The sequence below is a fragment of the Myxocyprinus asiaticus genome, chromosome 46 (assembly GCF_019703515.2).
Source record: "Myxocyprinus asiaticus isolate MX2 ecotype Aquarium Trade chromosome 46, UBuf_Myxa_2, whole genome shotgun sequence".
Classification (NCBI taxonomy): domain Eukaryota; kingdom Metazoa; phylum Chordata; class Actinopteri; order Cypriniformes; family Catostomidae; genus Myxocyprinus; species Myxocyprinus asiaticus.
In genome coordinates this window covers 22,392,880-22,408,631 of record NC_059389.1, presented here as the reverse complement: position 1 = coordinate 22,408,631, position 15,752 = coordinate 22,392,880, and the positions used below count along the sequence as shown (strand labels likewise).

At 44.7% G+C, this 15,752-nt stretch overlaps 1 protein-coding gene across 5 annotated transcripts in view; it reads left to right on the top strand.

The window, feature by feature from the left end:
* The first annotated feature begins 449 nt into the window (after positions 1-449).
* The window catches only part of LOC127435563 (genetic suppressor element 1-like), a 66,991-nt gene continuing 51,688 nt past the window's right edge, over positions 450-15,752 (top strand). Inside the window, exons 1-2 of one of the 5 annotated variants that reach the window (XM_051689104.1) lie at positions 459-562; positions 6,324-6,350. The gene's annotated coding sequence lies outside the window, so the exon portion shown is untranslated. Of the gene's footprint in view, positions 563-6,307; positions 6,351-15,752 lie in introns of all 5 variants that reach the window. The other 4 variants (XM_051689107.1, XM_051689106.1, XM_051689102.1 and 1 more) reach the window with 4 other exon arrangements.

Below are 15,752 nucleotides of genomic sequence, written 5' to 3'. Positions count from 1 at the left end.
TTTAACATCTCTTGTTTCACGTCCCCTTGTTATTTCAACTTGTCAAATTGTAATTAGTCTTAAATTGCCCGTCTCAGCTTTTTGGGAGCGTGTTGCAATCATCTGATTTGAAATTACTGTACATTTTCAATAAACAATGTAATTCACAAGGTAAAACATCATATAATGTGTAGTTGTAATACTTTCAATATAGCAAAGGGTGAATATAATTTACAAATCACTCCTCTTTTTTTATTTTATTTTTTTATTATTATTATTTTTTAGCATTTTTCATACTGTCCCAACTTTTTCGGAATTGGGGTTGTAAGACATTTCACAGTGTGACCTGACCTCCACCATTCCAGACCACAGTATGTAGGAGGTCCGTCACCCTTGACTGTGGCTCGGCCTCTGGGGGCGGATCAGGGGAGCAGGTGCTGCTGCGAGTCTCCAAGCGCCGCCTTCACTCACTCCACTGCGGCTCATTCAGCGCACTCGACTGCTGCGCTACCGCCGGAGGAAACGCAATGGATTTACGACTTCACTAGATACATGGAAAATACGCTTTTGATTCTGTTTTAAGGTGGGTTCTCACACACAGGCTGTGATAATATGATTTTGACTGAAGTGTGCGTTGTTTTCACGTTTGTTATAATTGTTCGCGCTTTTGTTGTGGGCATCGCTTGCCGGATAACTGCGTGATCTATGCCGCTTTGTTTTCATATGCGGTCCGTCCTGATAGTGTAGAATTATTATTTTCAGCTTTTCTTTCAGTAAGTCGAAATGAATTACAGTTGTTTCTGTTTGAGCACAGGATATTAAGATTTTCTTCTCTCACTTCTCTGGATTTTGTTGTAATTTTTAACCGAATATGGTTTAATGCATGGGAGACCTTTGCTTTCTACGTGGACTTACCACATATGTAATAGAGATGTTTTCCAAGCTGTAGAATGATTCTTGGTTGTGAATAAGTGCTTGGAGAATGATGATGGGTGAGTTAGACGACCTTCCGCTCTTCTGTAACCTCAAGGTTAATTTTTCCAACCATTTCAAACCTCTGTTCTGGCTCGTGTGTAAGTCCTGAAACACATTATTTGATCGGGGGTTTGGGTTAATGTAAACAGATAAAGCAAAGTATCACTCAAATATTTGTAACATGTCTTGATATCTTATTTAATTATAGATTTTATTTACCCGTATCCAAAATTAGTACTGGTTTGTGGTGTGAAATGTAAAAACTAGACTGGTATATCGGCCAAGCCGATTAATCGGCCGCGGCTTTTGGCCAGTTTCGGCCGATGCAGATAATTGCGCCAACGGCAAATTAACTGAATTGTTCGTTTCTCAAATGAATATCAAAATATATCATCAGCTTTGTCATCGGATAATACATTTTTATTTATTTATTTTTCTTCAATGTTTAAAATCAGTTTTGGGTAAATATTGAGGAAAATTAGTGCTTGTTTAACTTCTGATTTTTTGTTGTTGTCTCATAATCTATCATAAATATCACCATTATATGGGCCATCTGCCACTGCTCTCTGGATATCAGCCAGTGCAAACCCATATTAATAGACAGACCTCTTTTACAAATTGTTAGTTTGGTCACATCCTGTGTTTCAAACACATTTATGAAGTCTTTTGTTAGTCTACCTCTTGTGGCTTTTTGGGTGGTCAGATTTCATATCAATGCATTGTGAAAAGGAATGTTTATCCAGAGACCTATTTACCTGATGGGCTACTCACAGACAGCAGATGAGTGTTTGTTTTAGCCGTCTCTCTGACTTTAGATAGATTTGATAGATATTTGAAACTTTTTGATGTTTGATTGTTGTGTGTGAAAGTGAAATTAATTGTGAGTTTATCTGTGTTGAGTTGGAAAGACCGGACCGGTTGCATTTTATGAGTAGGAGTTGATAAATGAGAAGTAACTGCATGTAATTACACACACTCAAAGTTACAGATTAAGTTCTGATTAAGTTACAATTGCATTCCAAACGAATGATTTTGATCAGGGCAGAGATAAACTGGGTTAAAGTATGTGGGTGAGTATTAGTGCAGGGCAGTTTTGCCTAAGAAGCCTTTATTAAATATATATTGAAGTTCAAGAAAACCTCCTAATATTACAACATACTAAAACTAAAGCATAATGCAAATGTAATATTGCAATAAATGTGTCACTGAGCATGTACCATGTAACACCACTGCACTGATAATTTGATTTATGCATGCAGTGTGAGCATATCTTGGGAGGGAGGTGTGGTGGGGAGCAAACATGTCATAAACAGTGTATAGTAAGTTACTCCACTATAAATGCACTACAAATAACTAATTATGTCTATAAAATTGTAATCAAATTACTTTACTGATTACTTTATCAGAAAAGTAATCACACTACTAATTACTTTACTTTTAAGTTACTTTCCGAAATATTTTCACAGAAAAGTTTTAGTTTTTTTGCTCTACGAATTCAAAATAATGTCTATATTTTCTCCTTGTTCATTGCCGCATGCAAGTCATACACCCAGCACAAAACGTTTCTTTTCTCTCTTAAAATGACTTATTAGGGCCCTTCAGCTCTTCAAAAATTCAAACAGATGTACATAATTCATGTTTTATATTCTACATTAATAATACTATTTTAGAAATGTGTAACCCAAGTAATACTTGAGTTTACATTTAAATTTTAAATGTAATGCATTACATTAGTTTTGGGATTAAAAGTAATTTTATTACAGTAGCTAATTACTTTCTAATCAGATTACACCCAACACTGGTCATAAACATAAACATAACATTTATTTTTTCCAGCCTGATCTCATGATAATTACGTGACTGTGGCAACATTTTTGCAAAATGAAATTACAAGCCTTATAACACGTTTGGCAGCAGTTTCCCAGTGAAATGTCCAGCGGGGGGTGCCAGAAGCGAGTGAAATGTTGTTGTAATCAGACAAGGCTTTTTAGGTGAATATCAGATAGAGGTTTTAATGAGGAAAACAAACCTCCCTAACCTAAACCTAACCAATACTGATGTAAAATTATATGAGAGTTTAAAAAAAAAACAGACATCCTTACCCTTAACAAATGTCTAAACCTAACCGATACTGATGTAAAATGAAATGATAGGTAGATACAAAACATACATCCTTACCCTTAACCAACACCTAAACCTAACCGATAGTGTCCAAAAACAAAATGAGAAATAAGAAGAATATTTTATGAAGCAATCATGTCATCTGTCTCACATGTCAGCTTCAGTGCTTGACTGGTCTCGAACCGCTGTCTTCCAAATCCAAAGCCCAACACTCTATGAGTTGAGCTACTTGGAAGCTAATTACATTGGATTAAGTGTAAATGTTGGTGGGTCTGTAATACAAGCATTAAAATGTATCGTTTTTCAAATGATGCGTTATAGTAAAAGTGTTTTGATAGGATAACTAAGCAGTTTGTGAGTAATAGTGCACAAAATATGTGTTTATAATGTCATAATCAGCCATTGTGGTAGTGATTTTTGTGAAAGTGAATAAATTGCACAGTTGTTGTAGCGCCTCTAGTATTTATTTCACCAGGAAACTGCGACGAAACGTAGAATTTGGCACATATTAAGTCAGTTTGCAAAACTGTAGTTATATTGACATTCATTCTATGAGACTAGGTTGATTTTTTCACATACAACTTGATAATAGTTATTTACATTCTTGAATGCTGATTTGACCGTTCAGTCATTTATTCTTTGATGTTTTTAAGCAGGTAAATATGCCCTTAAGGCCTTAACTAATTTTTTTATTTATTATTATTATTTTTTGGCATGATATTAATAACAAGCTTTTGTGACTCACAGCAATGATGTTATGATCAATCATGTTGTTTATAAAGCATTTTTATTAGTGCTGTCGGTCGCTTAAAAATTTTAATAGCGATTAATCGTATAATTTTTTGTCGTTAATCGCGATTAAGCGCAGATTTTAAAAGTGCTGAAATTTGACACTATATATACTTCTTTTCATTTATTTCCATCTTATGAAAGAAAACAAAACAGTATGTAGCAATATAATGCTTTATTAACATTTTCCAAACAAAGCCTTCCACAATATAAAGATAGAAATGTTCTAAAATAGCACTAATTCAAGTAACATTAAACGTTTCACAAGTGGGAGTTTGAGTATTTGAAAGAACTAGTTCAAACATAGGTTGCATATTCATTGCAGTGGACATTAAATCTCTTAAACTCTCATCCTCCACAATATTAATCTGCTGGTAGACTGTGACTATCCACTTTGTTACAGCAATCATGAAGCTGTGTTCATGATTCGCGTCAGAGCGTCAACGCCATTGTCGAGCGCCACTTTGAACTCATCATGAAAAGCGCTTGCAAACAAACACGTGTCATTCTGCGTTTTGGTGATAGTTGAGATTTGGTGCGCATCTGTAGTAGTTAAAATGTGCCTTACATAGGCTGAATAAATACTTGATTTTTATCACAAGTCCCATCTTGGCTTGTAATCTAATAGCGCTAAGAGCTCCTTTCTCCATCATTTGGTCACTAACAGGGAAGCGCTGTCAGAGATTCTTTTATTTACTGAGATAGCAACCTCCACGGCTCTATCATAGGAGAGAGTGTAACAGTCAACTAGTGTGTTACAACAGTTCTGCCATAGAATGTCTATGGGACCACCTCATTATGCTGTTTTATGCTAAGCTTGTAGGCTGGTAAAAGGGCTCTGGCGCTGTTGTGTGTCTGTTTGTGGTGTGTGCGTCAGTGTAATGACTCCGGGTGGACACATTACAAAGGTTCCGCCATTCACACCAGTGTTTATGCTGTATTAGCGGTAAATGCATTAATCACGATTAAGAAAAATGAACGTGTTAAACTTTTTAATTAATCGCATGCATTATCATGTTAATTCTGACAGCCCTAATTTTCATAAATGTAATAAATTGATAATAAATTTTATAAATTGAATTAAGTTAGAATATAAACAATCTGCACTATATTTTAGTGTGTAGATTCAAGAGCTTGACTAACTTGTTTTTTCTTTTCTTTTTTATATATAATATCTCGATTCCAAACTGATTAACAAGGTGTTGAGGAAGGATTATTGTAAAATGAAAAACCTAGTGTCAAGTGTGTGTATGTTCAGTTAGCAGTGTTAAACCATCAGAGACAGGCTGTATTGGGATTAGATCAGATTTCTGCTGCTGTTTTAACCGAGGCCAGTCAGCTGCTATATGTATTTACACACACACATACACATACACACCGAGATTGCACTATAGTGGTCCCTGTTTGGGGACTATTTTATCTGTTGGGCTGAAGTGACAGAAGGGATAATTCACCCAACAATGCAAATTCGTCATCATTAAGTCACCCTCATGTTGTTATGCTGCCTTCTAAGATACCTTATTTTGGCCAAATTCTCCATAAAGATCTCCATATATAAAGAAAATAGATGGTTTTGTCTTATCCTTGATCTTGTGACCTTGCAAAAACCCCTAGATACTCAAATAGACCATTCAGCAGACCACACTGCACTGGATACAGTGTGACAGTGGGCATATTCCCAGCATATAAACACTTTAGCCAGCATGCTCTGATCTCTGTCATCAGTTCAGTGGGTCTGGAGATGCCAAATGTCCCTTTAGATGGGAAAGTGTGGGTTGTAACAAAAGCTTTCACTTTTTTATTAGACTTTTCCTCCAGTACAAACACATACACACAGCTCTGCAAACAGGCCATGGGAGAAAGCTATGCGAGAAAAGCTGATAAGAGTATTTATGTTGTAGTTCATTACACAGTGACAAGGAACACATGCTACTCTATATCTGCTAGGTAACTTAAAGGTGCAATCAGTAATTTTTTTCTCATTAAAAAAGTTTAACTCCTAAATACATGAATTGTAATTTTGCAATATATGTAGGAAATCATGACCACTCACGTTAAAATGAAGACTCCAGTCATATCAGTAACCTTATAAAAGCTGTTTTATTCAACATGGAGAGGGTCCGCACATGGGGGCTGCCATGTTAGAATCACATGACCAGCCGAATACTACTCATTTAATCTCAGTAACCATCCTGTTATTTCACACTTTCACTCATTGATTAAAGTAATCATGGCTGACTGTGAATAGTGAATTTCTACAATGGCATCTGAAACTGAAAACTATTGATTTTAAATGATGCTGCATCCAAGCCGCTAGGTGTCAGTTTAAGTACAAGATGACACAAAGATAAAAGTTACTGAGTGCACCTTTAAGTTCAGTACGGTCTCTGTTTTGGTAATACAGTATCTTGTTAATCATGCCAATGAAGTCTCATCTTCTCAGATTTTCTCATACACAGGAAATGGCTCGCAGCTGAATAAACCAGGTTGGTGGTGATGATTCTCACTCTGTCATGAAGGGTTGGTGATTCCTTTGTGATATAAATATCTTGCTAGCAGTTGTAATTATTAACAGTTTCTAAATGGAGAAGCCTTGGTGCTTGCATATTTGTGTTTGTGTGTTGATGTGTATGTGCCCTCTTATCATTAACTTAGTGCATTTTATGATTATAAAGACATTAAGATACTACTTTTGCCTAAAGGGTGTGTGTTTTGTGCATATGGTAGAGCTGAAGGTCTGTAGATCTAAAGGGCTGCTGGCAGGCAGGAGCTCAGACAGTCTGCTTTGAGGTTCTTTGCATGTCTAATATAACGTCTTCAGTGACGCTAAGTAACAAGGTTGCCCACATTCTCCTTTACTTTTGCTTTTTATACAAGGGTAAAGGGTGCTGTGGTCTCTTGTGCATCTCCTGAACCATTTTTTTTTTAACCAAAATGACTAACAAGAAAGTCACGTAAAGTCACATAAGCGGCAATTACCAGAAGAGGTAAGGAAGAAAATGGGTCAAGTACAAAGGTTAGACCACAAGAGCCTTGATTATCAAGAGCTACAAATGTTACAACAATTGTGTTTACAGTAACAATATCAGGTGGCAATAGATGATTAATCTTTTATCTTCAAATGAGTCACAAATACAATGGATAGGCGCAGGTATGTTAAGTATGTAAGTAGGAAATGTTGAATGCTGAGATTTATTGTTTGTTTAATGTATTGACGATGGTATTTTGAAAGAATCTGTTCATACTCAATATTATTATATTATTTATATAGTCCTATTAAATATATTAGGGGAGTGAGGGAATATAATTAATTTTTGTTACAACGTTTTTGTTGCTATGGCAGTTTCCCAATTTGGATATTTTGTATTTATTGTTTCTTAAATGTGTTTAGGCCACTGTTTTTCATCACAGAAATGCCACAGTTTGTTTTATAGAAACCCTAGTTAGCCTACATCTAACGTATATAAAGTAACTGGCTTTATTTGCCATCAGATATTCCAAGAGATGATTTTAATCATTAGGAGCCTGATGAAAGTAATCTGTTAAGGAGTGCCAACTTCAGCTGCACTGTCAGAATATTTAAATTTAGCCCTATATAAATTATGTTTAACGCATCAGTGAGATTAATTAAATAAAAAAATAACGCGTTAAAAAATTAAGACAATTAATCATGTCCCTGTACCGTAATAAGGAATATTCCTACCATCAAAGCAATTCAAGCATAAAGTAGCACCTGTTTTCTCCGGGGGAAGAAGCGAAACTCCAGCTGTATAGGCAACGCGCAGCTTACACAGAGAACAAACACACTCACCAACAGCAGACAGCACAACACGAGGACGCGTTCTTGCGTTCACACACTTGATGGAGTGCAAATCCGAACACATGGATCTCAAGACATGTTTTTCTAAGTTCTACGTTTAACTTTACAAAATCGACCTAAAAACAGTATGTTTATGACACGTCACAACCAAAGTGAGACGCTCCAAAAGCTTCCATCTGATGCAGGTGTACATTCACGCGTCCTTAGAAAAGCCCTTATAATAAATCTCGGACTGACTGATGATTTTAATTGCAAAATGGATTGCTGTGAACTGTTGGCCAATGATTAGCTTATGTTCAGTAATATGGAAATAAACAATATATTGCCTTCTAAAGCCACTTTTTGTCTTATCAATTCTTTACTCCTCTGCCACTATAATGAAATGCATTTTAATTATCTGAATTATTATTTTTGAATACTTTGAATATAAAGATGTTTGAGCTAGGAGACCAGAAGTAGATGATATTTGGGGTGTACATTTGTGATGAAGAATTAAAGTAAGTGGGAGGGTGGAGGGGCAAACAGCATTGTAGACCTGAAACCAGCACTGGATTATGGATCGGGCCAGTGCCCCAATGCCTTCAAGCCTGAGGAAGCTAAACACAAGGACCATTGGTGCATACAGTGTGAGCTGAACACAAGGGCTCCTGGGACCTACGGCGCATACAGCCCAAGCTGACCACTAGTGCATTCAGTGCAAGCTAACCATTAAAGTCTCCGCAGTGCATACAGTGCAAGCTTAAAATTAGGGCCCCTCATAGCACTTTTCCACCGACATGGTTCGGGGGCAGGTTCCTGCGCCAGTCTCGTGCAATCTTGTTGAGCAGTGTAATAACATTGGATTGTATTTCTCCGTATTTTTAAATATGTCCTGAAAAACAGAAGTTAAAGCTGTATACAAACACTGTGAAATGCTATGTTTGTTTATGGACAGGTGAGATAGTCACATAAAACTTCCATGCAGCCACGTAACCCGTTACGTCTCCATTTGGAATTTAAGTCAGTGGTGTGGTGCAGCCGGTTTACAATAGGCTCTAAATTGCCTCGGTCTTGAACCAGCCGAGCACAGGCTCAGCACGAGATCCATCTAAATTTTGGTGGAAAAGGGTTATCGGAGATTACAGTGCAAACTGAGGCCCCTAGGGACCTCTGAATGCACAGTATAATCTTAATATTAGGATTACTGATGTGTCTCAATAGACATGTGCCCATGGGCCTCAGGGGACAAAGATCTAGCCCTTCCAGGAACAGTGTCTTGAATTCGATTGAGGCAGTTGTGGGCAGCGAGTGTTGAGACCTGGCAAATGATGTAACATAAAAGAATTTCCAGAGGTCAAATACAAGTCGTCACACTGTTTTAGATGTGTAAAATAAGTGTTAGTCATCAAATGACTAGAACGTCATGATGACTGAGTATATGAAGGGTCAAGGAAAGGACAACTGGCTGTTGAGGATAAGGTTTTTTTTTTTTTTGCACCTAGATAGGATGGCTCTGAGACCCTTACCTGATGTAAATAAAAAAGCTTGGTAAAGTCATTGATTGGGAAGTCTTGGGATTGCCTAGTATTGTTCACCCTAGACCCTATTTACCTTCTTAATACAAGTGCCTGGTGTTATTGTGAATGTTTCCTCAGTGCATGTTATTCCAAAGAAAAAAGTCTTCGTAACCTTTTATTGAAATATAATAACTTGTTCAGTCTCTTGAGGCCGTATATCAGAGGGGTTTCTAATATATCAGAGAGTTCTAAAATGGCATATTGGCGACAAAAATTAGATGTTTTGTTGAATATGATCGACATAGCAGTAAAAGAGAAGCCACATACACTGGCTCACAGTACAAAGTGATCTGGTCTTAATGTAGAACTGTAGAGGGCCAATTACTGAGCCTTGTAGCACACCATTGGTGTGGGGCTGAATAAACAGAGTGAGCCTTTCCAAATAAATTGGGAAGACTTGTTATCACAGGAAAGTCCAACCCTGATCAGCAGTTTGTATTTAACAGAGTCAGCTATCAGAAACAGATCCTGAAGAATAAATACGAAGTCAACTAAGGACACTCAAGGCTAACGCAAATCCTTGAAAAAAGGCCAGTGGGAATTGGCAAGTGGTATTTGCATACCACTCCCCCAAACATAGGGGTATAAAAGGAGCTGGTATGCAACCACTCATTCAGATTTTCTCTTCGGAGCTGAACGGTCGATGCTCATTGAGCTGAATTCCCACGGCTTTCATTAACCTCTGCTGGATCTAATGACGCATTTCAGCGGTTTCTCCCCCTCTGCACTGGTACACTGCAGAGAATGTCCTTGGGCGCTTCGGCAGAAATAAAGAGTATATTCTAAAAAGAGTATATTTCTCTAAAAGAGCGGCACACACAGAATGTCTTTTTAAATATGCCCTTCCTTTTGTGTGTTATTCCTGGTTGCGGTCGTTGTCTCTCGCCTTCTGACGTCACGATCGCTGTCTTTCGTGTCTGGGCGCTACCCACGCGGAGACATCATTCGTGGATGGGTCATGTCCTCATTGCGAAAACATGTCCATGGCAACGATGCGGTCGCGGCTTACCTTCATAAGAAAGCAAGCCACCCCAGAGGCTCCCCGCCTCGGTCCTTCTACCCACGGGTATGAGGCCAGCGCGGCTAGCACTGGGGGCGATTTGGGGACCTCAATGGGACCACCTCCTCCCATTCCCTAGCACACTCGTTTGAGGAGTCCGCCGGCTCGTCTAAGGGCGAGTTCGACCTCTTCTTTGGAGCCCGCGAAGGTGATGAGCTCTCGAGCGCAGCATCGGCGAGTGGGCTCGTCCAGTCGGATGCGGAAACCTCAGCTGGGCTTCCCCCCTTTGGTACGGTTGCCCAGTCACAGGCTGACGCGGAGATGACGGACATGCTTTCCCGGGCTCGATGATTGGTTCCTGGGCCCGTGGCACCGCTCACAGCCACGCCCCGCCCCAGTTCCTTTCTTCCCGCAAGTGCACGAGGAGCTGACAAGGTCGTGGGAGGCACCTTTTACTGCCCGGTCCCAATCTGTCAGCTCCCCCGCCCTCACTACCCTTGATGGTGGGGTGGCCAAGGGGTATTCGGTGATCCCCCCCGGTGGATAAGGCGCTCACGGTGCACCTATGCCCGCAGAGTGCCGCCACCTGGCGCGGGCGCCCGAAGCTCCCGTCCAGGGCCTGTAGGTTCATGTTGTCCCTGACGGCCAAAGCCTATGGTGCCGCTGGACAAGCCGCCTCTGCCCTGCACACCAATGCTCTCCTGCAAGTCCACCAAGACAGGGCGCTAAAGGAACTGCATGAGGATAGTTCCGCCCCGGGATTGATGCAGGAACTGCGCTCGGTGACCGACCTCGCCCTCCGGGCGACGAAGGTCATGGCGTGGTCTCTTGGGCGGGCGATAGTGGTCCAGGAGCACCACCTTTGGCTCAACCTGGTCGAGATGAGAGAGGCCGACAAGACACAGTTCCTTGATGCCCCCATTTCCCAAGTTGGCCTGTTCAGTGACACCGTTGAGGACTTTTCCCAGCAGTTCTCGGTGGTTAAGCAGCAGATGGAAGCTATCCAACACATCCTGCCCCGGCGCAGCTCAAGATCCTGAACCCCGTCTGCTCGTCGCCAAGAGCATCCTCCTGTGGTGACTGCACCAGCTCCGCCGCAGCCTGCCCCCGTGGCCCGGCCTCGGCGTGGAGCCCACCGCAGGAAGCAGACGCCAGCCGTCTCATGGCTGGCTGCCAAGAACCCGAGAAAGGCTTCGAAGCGCCCCTGAGACGGGCGACCCAAGGCCGAGGAAACCCGCTGCTCTGGAGCTGGTAAGCAGACCACTCCATCCCCCGGTGGAGGGCCGGGAGGAGAATCTTTTGTTACCTTTTCATTTAATTTTGCCGCATGCCCAAGTGGCTGCGGTACCCAAAAGTTCAGCAAAAGAGCTTTTTCCTTGTTCCCTGGGTCACATACCTGGTGCGCACGGCCGTCATCACGACCACTGTCCACCATTCCATTTCGGCAGGTTTGGCGCTCCAGTGGCGGCCTTCCTGCCCCTACGCGCCTAGCTGTGGCACAAATCCGCCCCCAATGTAACGGTCTCCAGGGGTCACGAGGATGAACCTCTTCCTCCCCTGTCCCAGGTTGTTCCGGGGGTGGTCACAAGGAGCCAGGTAAGTGCTTTGATGTCCCTGAACTCAGCACGGCCATGGCACGACGTGGCACCTCAGGCTCCACCCCGCCGCGAGGCCCCACCTGCCGGTACGTCCGACAAGATTGTCCCCTTGGTCCCCCTCGCCCGGAGCTTGGCCGCGTGGCTTGCGCTTTCCAACCCGTCACGATGGCTGATCCGGACCGTCCGACTCGGCTACGTGATTCAGTTCTCCAGGCATCCGCCCGGGTTCAGCGGCGTCCACTTCACCTCGGTGAAGGGCGAGAACGCCGCTACCTTACACGCGGAAATTGCTACCTACAGAAGGGTGCGATAGAGCCTGTCCCTCTAGCCGAGATGAAGAAGGGGTTTTACAGCCCCTACTTCATTGTACCGAAGAAAGCGGTGGGTTGCAGCCAATCTTGGACCTGCGAGTACTGAACCGTGCTTTACACAGAATCCCGTTCAAGATGCTGACGCAAAAACGCATTCTAGCGAGCGTTCGGCATCAAGATTGGTTCTCGGCGGTAGACCTGAAGGACCCGTACATCCACATCTCTATTCTATCTCGACACAGACCTTTCCTGCGGTTTGCATTTGAGGGTCAGGCGTATCAGTACAAGGTCCTCCCTTTCGCCTGTCCTTGTCCCCTAGCATCTTCGCAGAGGCAGCCCTTGCCCCGTTAAGGGAAGTGGGCATTCGCATCCTCAACTATCTTGATGACTGGCTAATCCTAGCTCACTCTTGGGATGTGTTGTGTGCGCACAGGGACCTGGTGCTCTCGCACCTCAGCCGACTAGGGCTTCGGGTCAACCGGGAAAAGAGCAAGCTCCTCCCGGTTCAGAGCATCTCTTTTCTCAGCTTGGAGTTGGACTCAGTCTCGATGACAGCGCGCCTCACGAACAAGCGCGCACAGTCGGTGCTGACCTGTTTGAAGGCGTTCAGACAGAAGACAGCGGTTCCACTGAAACTGTTTCAGAGGCTCCTGGGGCATATGTCATCCTCAGTGGTGGCCACACCACTCGGGTTGATGCATATGAGACTGCTTCAGCACTGGCTCCAGACTCGAGTCCAAAGATGGGCATGGCGCCACGGGACACATCGCGTGGCCATCATGCTGATCTGTCGCCGCCTTTTCAGCCCTTGGACTGACCTCACATTTCTATGGGCAGGCGTTCCCCTAGAGCAGGTCTCCGGGTGCATCGTGGTTACGACAGACGCCTCCAAAATGGGCTGGGGCGCTGTATGCAACGGGCACACAGCCGCCGGCTCCTGGACAGGCCCGCGGCTATGTTGGCACATCAACTGCCTCGAGTTGTTGGCAAGCCATTGATCCAGGGCAAGCATGTTTTAGTTCGGACAGACAACACGGCAACGGTGGCATAAATCAACCGTCAAGGCAGTTTACGCTCCCGTTGTATGTCACAACTCACCCGCCGTCTCCTCCTCTGGAGTCAGCAGCACCTCAAGTCGCTGCGAGCCACTCACATCGGGTGACCTCAACACTGCAGCGGACGTGCTGTCATGAGAGGTTACCCTCAGGGGAGAGTGGAGACTCCACCCTCAGGTGGTCCAGCCGATTTGGAGTCGATTCGGGCAGGCACAGATAGACCTGTTCGCTTCCCGAGAATCCTCCCACTGCCTGCTCTGGTATGCCCTGACCGAGGCACCGCTCAGTATAGACGCGCTGGCACACTGCTGGCCCCCTGGACTGCGCAAATATGCGTTTCCCCCAGTGAGCCTACTTGCACAGACCCTGTGCAAGGTCAGGGAGGATGAGGAGCAGGTCGTCCTAGTAGCACCCTACTGGCCCACCCAGATGTGGTTCTCGGACCTCACGCTCCTTGCGACAGCCTCCCCGCCCCCCCCCCCCCCGGCGAATTCCCCTGAGGAAGGATCTTCTTTCTCAGGGATGGGGCACCATTTGGCACCTGCAACCAAACTTCTGGAATCTCCATGTCTGGCCCCTGGATGGGATGCAGAAGACTTAAGTGGCCTACCACCCGCAGTGGTAGACATGATCACTCAGGTTAGGGCTCCCTCTACGAGGTGCCTGTATGCCTTGAAGTGGTGTCTGTTTGCTAAGTGGTGTTCTTCCCGATGCGAAGATCCCCAGAGATGTGTAGTCGGATCGGTGCTTTCCTTCCTGCAGGAGAGGTTGGAGGGGCGGCTGTCCCCCTCCACCTTGAAGGTGTATGTAGCCGCTATAGCGGCACACCATGACACAGTGGACAGTAAGTCCTTAGGGAAGCACGACCTGATCATCAGGTTCCTGAGAGGCGCCAGGAGGTTAAATCCCTCTAGACTGTGCCTCATTCCCTCATGGGACCTCTCTGTAGTTCTTCAGGGTCAACGGGGAGCCCCCTTTGAGCCCATGGAGTCAGCCGTGCTTAAGTCACTCTCTTTAAAGACTGCCCTCCTGACTGCGCTCACTTCCATCAAGAGAGTAGGAGACCTGCAAGCGTTCTCTCTCAGCGAAACATGCCTGGAGTTCGGTCTGGGCTACTCTCACGTGATCCTGAGACCCCGACTGGGCTATGTGCCCAAGGTTCCCACGACCCCATTTAGGGATCAGGTGGTGAATCTGCAAGCGCTGCCCCAGGAGGAGGCAGACCCAGCCCTGACGTTGCTGTGTCCAGTGCGTGCTTTACGCATCTATTTGGACCACATGCAGAGCTTTAGAGTATCTGAGCAGCTCTTTGTCTGCCTTGGTGGACAGCGGAAAGGAAGCGCTCTCTCCAAGCAGAGGATCGCCCACTGGGTCATTGACGCCATAGCAATGGCAAATCACGCTCAGGACATGCCGCCCCCTGCAGGGATACTAGCCCTTTCTACCAGGAGTGTGGCGGCCTCTTGGGCCTTGACCGGTGGTGCCTCTCTAACAGACAGTTGCAGAGCAGCGGGCTTGGCAATACCCAACACCTTTGCGAGGTTCTACAATCTCCTGGTTGAGCCGGTTTCGTCCTGTGTCTTGCTAGGTACGAACAGGTAAGTCCGGGACAGCTGGCCGGGTGTATCGCTAGCGCATAGCGCCTTTCACCTCCCTTGAGCTGAAGACGTGCGCTGTTGACTCCCAGTAGTGTTCACAAAGTGTGTTCCCTGGATGACTTCCTCCTAGCCCTGTGGCAGATGAGTTTGCGGAGAAACTCACTGCCGGCTCAGTACATGTGCAAACTAAGCCCTGTACTGGGGTAGGTGCTCCGCATGTGTTGGTTCCCCATAGGTGACACCATGCTACGTATATCTTCCGCTAAATCGTTTCCCTGTTGGTAAACTGCGTCTTCCTTGGGCAGAGGCCCCTCTGCCCCAGTCACCATGTTTGTAGAAACTCCTCCCTTGTTGGGTAGGACTTCTCCACATGACACATTTCCGACAAGGCTCGGCAAGACCATGTGACATATTTCCACTCAAAATCCCCCCCCCCCCCCCCAGGTGGGGTGTGGTCTCCGCGGTGTCTTCCCCTTGGGAGTGACACCCCCCCCCGACATAGACACTGGTGGCCCCAGTCAGTTAACAAATTTCACTCTTTTTTTAGGGAGAGAAAAAAGAGGCCACGACTGGGCTAGCCTGTCCCTATCCTTTGGGCAGTTGACTTGTCCCCGAAGGGCCGTTCGACGCTCATAACAGCGTTGGGGGAGGTTACGTGTCGGCCTGGTGTGCTGGCTACGAGGCACACAGTGGTCTGCCTGTCTCGCACCGCCAGTTCACGTAACACAGTTCAGCTAGTTGTGCCGTTTCGTATAGGGACCCCTAGTGTTACTACATCGACACAACGTAGAGTGAGTGACAGATAGGGAACCTCCTGGTTACTTTCGTAACCTCCGTTCCCTGATGGAGGGAACGAGATGTTGTGTCCCTCCTGCCACAATGCTGGACTACCCGCTGAAATGGCTGGGACCTTGTCTCGGCTCCTCAGCACAAAACCTGAATGAGTGGTT